The 12,390-nt window shown below is 30.8% G+C and overlaps 1 protein-coding gene across 6 annotated transcripts in view; it reads left to right on the plus strand.

Moving 5' to 3' along the window:
* Positions 1–2,741: 2,741 nt before the first annotated feature.
* LOC100166866 (glutamate-gated chloride channel) overlaps positions 2,742–12,390 on the plus strand; it is a 48,095-nt gene continuing 38,446 nt past the window's right edge. For 2 of the 6 annotated variants that reach the window (XM_029488692.1, XM_029488691.1), the window contains exon 1: positions 2,750–3,013. The gene's annotated coding sequence lies outside the window, so the exon portion shown is untranslated. Of the gene's footprint in view, positions 3,014–12,390 lie in introns of all 6 variants that reach the window. The other 4 variants (XM_029488689.1, XM_029488687.1, XM_029488688.1 and 1 more) reach the window with 4 other exon arrangements.

Here is a 12,390-nt window from a genome sequence, read left to right on the forward strand (position 1 = left end):
GAATATATATCTTTGGACCTGCAAACAAAAGCATGCCAACAAACACTATTAGATATAATAACTAATAACACATAATATGGACGGCAGGAAATCAATATCGTCCCTCTATATAGGTACTGTAACAGTGTAACTACTAACTATACTATAAAATATTATAATTTTAATAATATAAACATAGGTATGTATAAAGACAAATAAAGAACAATAGTGAAAGAAATCACATGCATAATATGCACTCTAGAACGTACAAAAAAGTCCTCAACGTCGGGGCTAGACACTATAGTGTGCAACCCGTCATTCAACCGGGTGAATGCGAATAAACGAAGAATTGTGGTTCACGTGGCAATTATATATTCTACAATATTCTATTATTTTATTTGTTTAGTTATTTTATCATTATAATACCAAAAAAATATCACAATAATTCTGCGAGGAAATGTCGGAGCTCGGCCACAAGGATACGTTTTAAATCACCTTATATTTTCAAGTAATAATAAAATTGGATGTGCCGTGTCACTATTTCACCACGGTTCTAATGTTATATAGGTACTTCTGGTACTTACTTGGATTTTCCAATCCCATAGAAAATACAATATACACGCACATTATATATATAATACATTTTAAATTAGCGTCGTAAAGATTATGATATTGTCACTATATTATATTCCTACAAGGAGCCTGCAAATAATGTAGGTGACTGATATTGTGCATCCCACTTTTACGGGCCGCCGGGGGCGTCGTTACTCGTTGTTACCATCGGAAATCGAACTGTGCTCTCCTTCGGGCCAAAAGTTACACGGAATCTCGTTCATGACTCGTCTCTTCACATTCTGTACATCACCATATATCTAATATTATGCACTCGAGGACATTCATTGTAAAAACGAATCTCAAATCGAAGCTGAGCTGATCGATGCTATGACCGTCGAGCGTCGGATTTATGTATACCTATTTTAAATTTAATATACCTAGGTACTATTATTAGTTATTACAATTATAGGAGTTGGTTTGGACAACCCGAGAAAAAAATTATCGGTCAACGTGTATAATAATCGCGTAACCCGCAGTACGACGATTTTCAGTAAGACTCTGTTTAAGTTATTAGGTACCTAGGAAAAAATATCTCGTTTTATCATGCATACAGATGTAAGCTAACAATATCTGTTTGTATAAGACTTGCTTATACTCTGTTAATATTTGTAAGTACCAATATGTAATTGATTTTTATCTCGTTCTTTGAGTCTTAACGTTTTGCCATCACCCCACCATCTCCCATGATAATTTTTATCATGTTAACTCAAATCGAAGCAATCATAATGTATATTATTATGCGCGAGAATGACTCGTAAACTGTAATAATAATAATAATAATAATAATAATAATAATAATAGGACTGTACTTTATATTCGCATTACGTACTTTAAGGAGAATTTATACGGTAACGGAGTAAAAATAAAAACGTTTACGACTGGCAAAAAAGGTTAAATTTTATATTGTTCGTATTATGGTGTATTTTACTTCACAACATAAAATCGTGGTTTGCGAGTCGCGTCAAGTGAAGCCGTGGACTAAATTTGGCCCACTACCTACTGCCAGTAGAAGTTAGCTATTAATCGCCAATCCCTCATATAAGGACAAGATGGTGTTGTGGTCATTGCGATTTGCGACAACGAATATTCTAATGTTCCTATAATATACTGGGGAGGGATTCACTGCACCACGTTAATCCCCTAATGCTATAGGGGTTGAGAACATATTTTTCACTTCCCGTGATAGTAATTACTGTTTGTGTTTATACATCATAATACATGACGTAATATTATACAATTATAGTATGAATTACAATCAAATAAAAATAATTACGTGCATAGTATTATCGTTCTTTCTGTTAATATTAGGAATTGTAGGTATGCTGTATAATATGTATGATCCGTTGCAGTGCTACAACTAAGGGTAGATAGGTTATGCTCGAAATTAAGCATCCCCCCCCCCAAAAAAAAAAAATAAATAAAATGTCGACTATGAATTATGAAATGGTGTTTGGTTTTTTTTTTTTTAATGTTAAAAATTTGGCGGTGGGTTTATAGAATTGTGAGTAGACCGTTTCTATGATTGACTAACTTGGCTCACGATAGTGTCACGTGAATTCGCTTCGCTCAGAAGATAAAATGTCTGATGGTAGTATGCTGGGGGGGAGGTTTGGGAGTGGAACCCATACGGGTTATTTGAAGATAACAGTTTCGGTTAGGTCTGCAGCCCCCCCAGAATTTTAACCATAGTTGCACCCACGTGTTTGCCGTTTGTCCATACCCATATTATATCTAAATAATTACTGGTTATCACATCACACACACGTCCGGTGCAGACGCCCTGCAGTGACCACCACCCTTGCCGACCGGTGTGTGAGAAGGAAAAACGGTATACCTGAGAAGGGTTGTCGGAGGGACCGAGGGAGACTGACATCGAAAATAAAATGAACGTTTTTTATTAAAAAAAAAAACTCCTGCGGAACGTCAATCGCTCGCGCTTCATTAGGCCCTCGGCGGGGTCGTCGTCGCGCGCGCCTCATCGGAGAACGCCGCCGCCGCTCGACACCCACCACCACCACCGCCAGCCACAGACCACCCCGTCGGCCACCCACAAAAGTCGGGACGGCGCTTGCGTTGGTGGTCCACCGGGCCCAGTCTCCGGGGGGCTGCCCGCGCCCGGTCGATACGCGCACTCCCGGTCGGTGGCGGCGGCGGCGGTGGTGAGTTACGCGCGCACACCGACTGTGCGCCGCGTATACATGCAGAGCACCAGCGGCAGCAGCACCAGCAGGAGGTGTTCTCTCTGTTGCTCGGTTTGGTGGTGGTGGTCCTTCGTGTTCGGTTCGCGCGCGCCGACAGACGACACATCTCCACGGCCGACGGACAGCGACGGACGTGGGCCCCGCCGGCGCAAAATGCAGGGCCGTGTTCTCTTATTGTAGCGAGACTGCCGCCGCCGAGTAGACGCCGCCGACCAGCGGTGAGTAGATAATAATAACGAGCACGCGACTGTTTATTTTTTTCTCTCTATACCTAATCGACATGCATTAATAATAATTATTGGGTATAACACCATTGAGGTATATAATAATATTATTATTAATAATTATATTATAATCATACCGCTGAGATACCGTGACGCCGTGCAAATAACAACACAACACTCGTGTACAGTGTATGTACTAATAGTCTATATCTGAAAACATTGTCAGCCGCGATTAATCATATTTTTTACCATTTTGTTGTTGTTGTTGTTGTTGTTATTTGTTCGCGAATAGTTCAAAAATCGCAACGATTATACTTAATACTTATGCATAGTAATATTGTGGTATACATTTGTTTTATTTGTTTATTTTCGATGTGATAATAGGCTTCTAGCGCAGGCGATAGATTAGGTATAGTGCGGTATGTGGTACATGTAAAATCTAGGTAATAATTATACACATTTATCTACTATAATTGTTTATTTATCGCATTTCAGTAGCTCGCATATGTTATTAAAGTGCGCTATAATAACAGACACGTAGTGGGCACCTACGACTCCTGGTATAACTATTATAATTGCTATTTTACATTTTAATAATATATTATACTAATGTTGTTGTGTACAAAAATGTTATGTGTTTGAGAAATAATTTTACAAATATATGCTTTACATGCGTTTATATGTTTTATTTTAATTTCAGGTATGTCAGAGTTATGAATAAGTTTTGGCCACACAAAAATATTATATTATATTATACCCTGATTTTACGGTTTTAATTTTACCTAATATTATATTCGAGGGGGAAAGATTTTAAAACGTTCACTTGTATAGAAATATGGAGTTAAAACAATATAATATGTAGGTATTCTTAATATGGTATCAACAATTATTTATCCTGAAATTGAACTTAAAAATATACCAAACCGTTTTTTACTAGATCAGATTTCAGTAAAACTAGGGACGTTTTTTATTATTTCAATAGTATATAGCCATATAGGTAATATACAGGTATCATGCACAAATTAGAAAAGTACGATTTTGTTAGACTTTAAATATTGTTATAATATAAGGGTATAATGTTATACACTATAATCGTTTTTCCAAAAACAAAATATATTTTCAAGCATAATTTAACATTTTTTTTAATGTATCTTAAATATTTTAATTATCTAACATTTGCTTGTTTCAAGAACTTTGAATTATATTTATATCACGTTATATTTATACAATATTATAAATTATGATAAAAAATGTTAGCCTTTCGTAAATCTCAAATAACAACTGATATGAAATTCCTAAATATTATTAATTATAGTTTGGATACTAATATGCTATTAAATTATAATTCTCTCAGTTTATTTCACTATGTTACATAGAAAATAATGTAATGTATAGTACTTAAAATCCGTTTTATTTAAAAAAAAAATCTTTTGATAGATTTGCATTATTTAAAAGCATATTATCTGTAAACCAGTCCTATTAATGAAATTAATTGTTAATTTACTTAACTATGCGTAATAGTTGAAATTACAATATGGATGGATTATGTTTAAGATATTAGGTACCTATTTCGCTTACGTTTCATTAATGGAAATAAAAGTAGGTCCTAACTTTAACATATTATATTTTATTAAATTATTACCAAGATATTCATTATTATGTACTTACCTCATTCACTACTATTATAATATCATAGTTGTATAATCGTTGTTAAATTAGGTGGCTACGAGTTAACATAACTATTTTAAAATTCAGCTTTATTTTTAATCCCATCAAGTTAAAATATTTTTCAAAAATTGAATTCGATTTGTGCAAATCTATGTGTAATTAGTGTAAACCGAATTTTATAACGTATTATAGTCGTATAGGGAACCCTTCGTTTTGTACGTTGTCTGCCAAATTTCCGGTCGACCCCCATAACGTATTGCAAAATCAATATTGCAATAAAATCAAATAATATACTTGAAAACAAAACAAAATACGCTATAAAATCCTATTGGCAGTACAATATAAAGTGGTGTTTGGTGTATAGTTAAAATCTTCCAACTTTATTGAATATTTGAATATGATCATAGTTTATTACAAAACGTACCTAACTATTTGTATGTAAATAATTGATTTGCTTAATTTTTACAAAACATTTCAATAATTCTCGATCTTGAAAAATAAAATTAACATTTTTAAGTCCAATTTATATTTTATACTCGGTATTTTTATTCAAAACAAAAATAAAGGTTTGTATTGTATAGGTACAAAAGCTGGAAGATTAAATATTGTATTATAATATAGCCATTTTTGCAATTTTACTGATCTCACGTTTTTATAAAATTAATTTACAATTTGACAAAAAAAACATGAGCCCTGATCGGATTAATTATATTATTTGAATATAATTATTTATCATTTAGCTAACAAATTAAAAGTAACAATTTCATAAAGTTTAAACGTGACCGAAACGAGACGAGTGTTAGGTGGGTATAATAGAATAATTAATTAAAATACCGGGGAAGGTCGCAATGTGTAATCTACACGAAAACGCAGGTAGGTACTTACAATATGATATCTACCTACTCCATATTATATTTCATTTAGGAACCCGTATTGTTAAATGTTTCTTAAAATGTTTTAAATAATTAAAAACACGATTATCACGATTACGTGTTTTATTATATCAATTAATAATGTTGCTGATATCCTGTTGAATTCCTACTCCAAATATAATTAACTTATTCCGTAAGTACAACACACTCGATTTAAATTATTTCTACTTGGAGTTATTGGTATATTATATTAAAATTGTAAGCAGCCAAAATATTAAAACCGCTGTACCTTGTGTATTAACTTAAATATTATTTTTGGTCTGTCTCAGAAACTGATTAATCTTGCACCTAAGTACCTATATACTCATATTATACCTACGCTTGTCTAGAAATGAATACATTTATAAATTTATTACTTGAAATTTAATCATAAGTCGACATTATGCAATGTGGATAGCGAATGTAAGTAATTTACGTTTTCTGTATCATCTTTGTAATAAATAATTATATTTTATATTTTGTTATTTATTAAGAATGTGCATGATGACAATAATATAAAACATACAATTTATACTGAAAATTGAGGACAATAAGGGAAAATGTTGTTAAAATGTCCACACTATTACTGTAATTTACTCAATTGTCATTTGTCACTAATTTTTTTTACCTCTTGTATTGTTATCTTATATAATCCTAAGATCTTACGACACAATCCCATCACTTAGGTGACGACAATTTGCTGAAAATCTAGTAATTATCCTTTATTGTCCCGTGAATTTATTGTGTGTAGGTATACTGCATATATGATCGAAATTAATAAATGCGCCATTTAATTTAATTTGATTGTTCTTTCATATTTAAGAGGACAGTGAAAAAATAAAATTAGGTAACATTTTAATGATTGTTAACTTTAAGTGAAGGAAACATTAACAGCAAACAAATCGAACATTAAGTCCATAAACATACTTTTAATCATGCGTAATTCACACATTTCATTCGTAACTACACGAGTGTTGCTTGTCAAATTGAAATAAACATTTCATTTAACAAATACGCGATGAGTATTGTTCTCACGAGGGGAATTTTCATGCATACAATACTTAAAGTATATTGTACTTAAATAATAATGATAATGGTAGTAGGTTTAGGTATATAAAACAATATTTGTATACCTATGCGTATTTACGGCTCCAAAGTAATGTTACATCTCTATGAATTTTCAAGCAATCACAAAGAAATAGATGATTATAAAAAAGTAATTTAAATTACTTGATACATTTTAAAAAGTTCATATTTTTTGGGTTTTCCTAAAATAGTGTATAATATGTTCTATTAAAAATTGTATGTACCTAACTCATTTAAAGATTAAGAGATACTTTTAAGTTTTACTATATTAGTTGTTAATTTATTAATATTTGTTGTTATTGCTTTTCTTATAAGCTTCCTTGATATTATAACTAATATAACTTGATACTTAATTATTAAAATAAAAATAGATGTATTAAATTCATAAGTAGGTATCAAATACTATTCAAAATTGATATTTTAAAATTTTCTATTTATTTTGTCAATCTCTTTCATTACGTTTAAGATATTATCTATTTACATACTAAATGTATAGAATAATAAATAAACAGACAATATAATATTTGCAGAAACAAATTAATTTAAAAATTAAACAATAATCAATGAACATTTTAAAAATGTCAACACAAAATAGTTTCAATCAAAAAAGAAGCACATCACCAAAACCTTTGAAAATTCTAAGCAGCGTTTGCATATTATTTTGCTAAGCTTTGTCTGTCTTATTTTAAGCCAATAAATTTACTTTTAATTTTAGTTTACGTTAACACAAATGATCAACTAACAACGCCTAAGTTTTCATAAGAAACCTACTTTTTTTTACAAATTTCGTGATTTGTTTTTACATTGCTACTTGCTAGTAATTATTAAACATAATATAACGCATATTATATAATATATATAACAAAGTAGATACCTATAGGTGCCGACTCTTTTTCATCTAGTTCGTTGAGGTTTAACTAATATAAAATTAATTTATACAACCAGGCAATATTATAATATTATGATATAATACGCTAAAATTATAATATTATTGTAAAGAATGATTTAAATTTTAAATACATTATAAGAATATAATATAATTTTATTTCAAGCGATTAAAAAAACAAAACATTTTTTTGTCTTGGATTAAATGATATTTTTTGATGAGAGAACCAACAATAAATAATAATACGATTGTTTGTTAAAAAAAAATATTATTTTACAATAAAAATGTTAAATATATAATTGCTTACTTTTAAAAATAATTTATATAATACTTTTCTGTATAGATTACGTATTATGGCTGTATCATGCATATTATACATAATATTATAAACAGTTTCTAAAAAGAAGCGGGTATTGATAACTTAATTTAATGTACTTATAATTTATATTCATACAAAAAACGATTGTAAAAGTCAATATAAAATGTCATTGTCAATAACTGTGTACTATAATTGCCAATAATGCTGCCAATTTGTTTTTTAGATAAATAATTTTTTAAAAAAACTCACAATAAACATTTTACTCTTTAATATTTTGTCCTCGATGGATTTTAGACACTTTGAAAGATATAATAAAATCAAACAAGTCAATTATTATACATTTCCGGAAAACTTAAACTCTTTTTGAACTTGTATATTGTTAACTTTGATTTTCCGGTGAAGCACTGTTGCAGTGACCATGATGGTATGGGTACAACTTATAATTGGACGATATAATATATAATATTATACATATACCGTAATTTGGTGTTTTATTATATTTACTTTCTTCCGGATTCCAATTAAAATGTTGTCGACTGCAGATGTATTTAAAATGTTTTTTTCGGCTGCGTTACGAGATTATAACTATACAGAGTTCTAAGTGCAGTACATTTTTTTGTGTGTATATCATCTTGTAATAATATGTGTGCGTAATGCGTTTTACACCAAAGCTATCGTCCCTACAATATGTGTAATATTTGCACATTTGTCATTAAATGTATAAAACAACGGAATATTTTACATAATAATAATAATAATAATAATAATACCTACGGGTATGTGAAGGATTTGTTTTATATTTTTTGCTCGCAATTATAGGTAGGTACATTCGTTTTATCCGTCTCTGTCTCCTATAATCCCTAATAAATGTCCACTCGACATACACACCTACCTACCTACCTAATTAGTACGAATGTCGACAGTGTGTTACTAATGGGCAAAAAAAATGCCATATTTAGTTTAAAAAAAACCCAATTTTGATGCAATGCAGTGTTTACACAGGATAAATATATTAAAATATTAAATCAAAACGCGTTTAATTTTCAACAGACAACGGTCGAACTTTGTACTTCAGTGCTTTAATTATTATTTAATTTGTTATATCATTTTTTTAAAAACATGAAAATTCCATTAATGCTATTATTTTTATGCAAGATTTATCGAATAGACACAAAAACTCGTGTTCTTGGCGATAATTTCCTGGTGTTGAAAATTCTGGCATTTAGCCAAGTCAATTCAGAGAATTTCCAGGGAGGCAAGTACCGGGCCGCGTAATTCTTAAATAAGTAAACCCGTTAAGTAATAAGTTGTAATGGCATGTGATTTTGTACAAAATTTCAAGTTTTCAAGATTATGTATAAATAAAAAAATTAAAAATTAACACCGCTTGGATGTCTAAATTTTATTATTTCAATTATTATCTTAATAATTAATTACTAACTTTTTACATACCTACATAATATTCCTATAATTGAATATAACATAATTATAAAGAAAAATAAATATCAACATTTTCGTTGCAATGTAATATTTTATTATTTTAATTATTATTATGTATGGAATTAATAAGGGCAATTTTATTTAGTTATGTGCATAAAGTTTTTCGTTTGAGCAAAAAGGGTAGGTACGTAATCATAACGACATATATTACGCTAGAATAGTTTTTATATACAAGCTTTTTACACCACTCGACCTATTTTTATCAGATATCCTGAATGAAAAATTATTCAAGTGCGTCAATTCTGAAAATGCCATAACACGGAGATTTTATGACGTTTATTTTTAAAATGCATGGACAAATTTTTTTATGAACCCGACCGAACAATTGACCGCGTGAATAAATTTAAAACGAACTCGTGAACCAAAGAACAATAAGCACATAACATAATTTTGACTGCACGTCTGCACCGTGCAGGTAGGTACCTACTGTGTTTGGACGTTATTTTTAACGACCAAAATCGTTTGTTGTATTTGATATCATGTAAAGTAGTGTTTGTTATACAATACCAAAGTCATCACGGACATGCGGACAATACACGAGAGAAATTTACGGTTTACTTCAGAAATGCACAATGATAATATTATATTTGACATATTTTTAACGATATGCGTTACAAGTTATAACAATAATTTCACTACACTCGGTCCATTAGAATATTTCCGTACCTACCTATGTCATTACCGTTATTGACTATAATTGTATAGTAAATTGTACTGCGTAAGCTATTCTGATGATCTGTAAGGATATATAATATAATATGACGTGATTTCTCAGGATCATGTGCAGTGAGTTCCGTTAAGGTGATAAGTGATAACATTGGTGCAGGTAATTTTGCTAATTATCCTACTTATCTTTTATTATTATACTTTCATAAAAATTAATAAAATTGTTCAATTATTAAAATTATATTTGTTATTTTTCATTTTTATTTTATAATGCAATAATAAATGACATTAATATGAAAAAGTTGAGCAAAAACTTTCGGTGTGACATTAGTGCCATTATGCTATGATTTAATGATTATATAGCTCTGATTTCAACTAACTATTTAAAATTTAAATACATACAAGCGATATAAGAATTTTTAATATTATATATATATATATAAGTATTATATACATATATATTTGTAAACATGTGTACATGAATACACGTATATTATTTCTCTTAACTCTTAAACGACTTAAGCCCCAGCTCTGATATTCTCGAAATAATACCATACAAAACTTGGATCGTGTTGCATTAAAGAAAACATCACGCACGATGTGCCATCACAATGGACGTCTGATTGGGTGAATTTTTTTTCCTCAAAATGTTACAATTCACAAAATCGCGTATCACACTTGGTGTATTTATAGCTTTTCGTCTTATAAATACGCGTAATATGGTGGGATGTATAATATAATATATGCCATGTACAATACTATATACATATTATTATACTGGCAGATACTAACATTTTTATGATTTATATAATATGTATAAGAACGATTATATTTCTCCACGAATTATTATATTTCTCGTGCAATTTAAGTATACGATAGAATTTCCGTCCAATAGAATGTGATATATATAAATTTAAACACAAATATCGCGTAGGTGCACCACGACGGCCGTGTTGCTATTCTCTACCGGAATAACTATCCTATTATAGGTTGACTTCGATGAAATGTATTTATATAGGTACATTATACAATTATTCAAATTACTGTTTTCAAAAAATGCACGTGTGGTGCAGGTTACTGTGTTATTATTAGCATTTAGCTGACCTGCGGTTGCAGGTTGGGTACAGCGGGCGGTGCGGTGAATCGTTAATAACAATTTTGGTTCATCATCTCGCATAAGTCTATAATATTATCTCGGTAGTCCATACGTATACTCACACAGACATATTATAATAATATAGAAGTGTCACAGACCGATAAGGTTTTACATTTTTAACGCCGGCTACGGTACGTACACCTGCCTGGCTGCCCAAAATAGATAATAATAATATTATGTGGGCACTGGACTGACATCGCACAGCTTCAGTTGTTATGATAACGTATTAAATTATATTGTCATGGCTAAATCTGTGCAGTGAGTATACCTACCCTCTATGGGTAGTGTGCAGACCGTCGGTTTGGCCGAAAAACAGCTGAATTCGTAGGAGCGAAAATAATAATTTGATTTTATACTCGCGATAAGATAAAACTGCGAAAAAAAAAACAATAATAATAAAAACACGATTTCGGCGTTTCCCATAAAATTTAATTATCGGTCGTTGCCGACGCTCACGTTTGTCGCATTACGCGTTTCGCAAACTCTGATGTTTTTTTTAGCTGCGTTACTTTTCGAGCTGTAAATTGTTTGTTTTTCGTATAGTTTTTTTTTTTTATTTATTTAATTTTATTGTTTGATTTATGATATTTATGTACACGCATATACATATAATGTGTGTGTGTGTGTGTGTGTTCGAGAGTGTAAGACTACGGGCAACAGTAAATTCGAGAGGCGTGTGAATACACACCACTATCGCGTACACATACAGTGTATGCAGTAAAAATTTGTCAGGTTGTTTTTGTTTCGGTGTTTTATATTTTTCTCTCGTTTCGTTTTTTATTTTTTTTCATTCATGTACTTAACACACACACACACACACAAGTATTTATACGTATATATATATATATATATAAATATAGGTGTTATTCGTTGTGCACCACGCCCCGCTAAAAGCTTTGAAACGTGATGATACAAACGCTAGAGGAATAACACGCGGCGATTTTCGTATAATATATTTTATTTTTCTAGTTCATATCGGCGCTGCCCGTGCCCGGCAACCGTAGCTGGTACCATCATAAACATAGTATAATAATATTATCATATTATTATATTATTACAACAATAATTGTACGAGTGCGCCGTTTGCGTTTTATAACTTATATACTGAAGTATTATAGGTACACACGCGCAAAGCGCATGCAAACTGTGAAAACATAGTTCGTCGTTTGCGTCTGTTTT

Source organism: Acyrthosiphon pisum, chromosome A1 (genome assembly GCF_005508785.2).
Source record: "Acyrthosiphon pisum isolate AL4f chromosome A1, pea_aphid_22Mar2018_4r6ur, whole genome shotgun sequence".
Lineage (NCBI taxonomy): Eukaryota > Metazoa > Arthropoda > Insecta > Hemiptera > Aphididae > Acyrthosiphon > Acyrthosiphon pisum.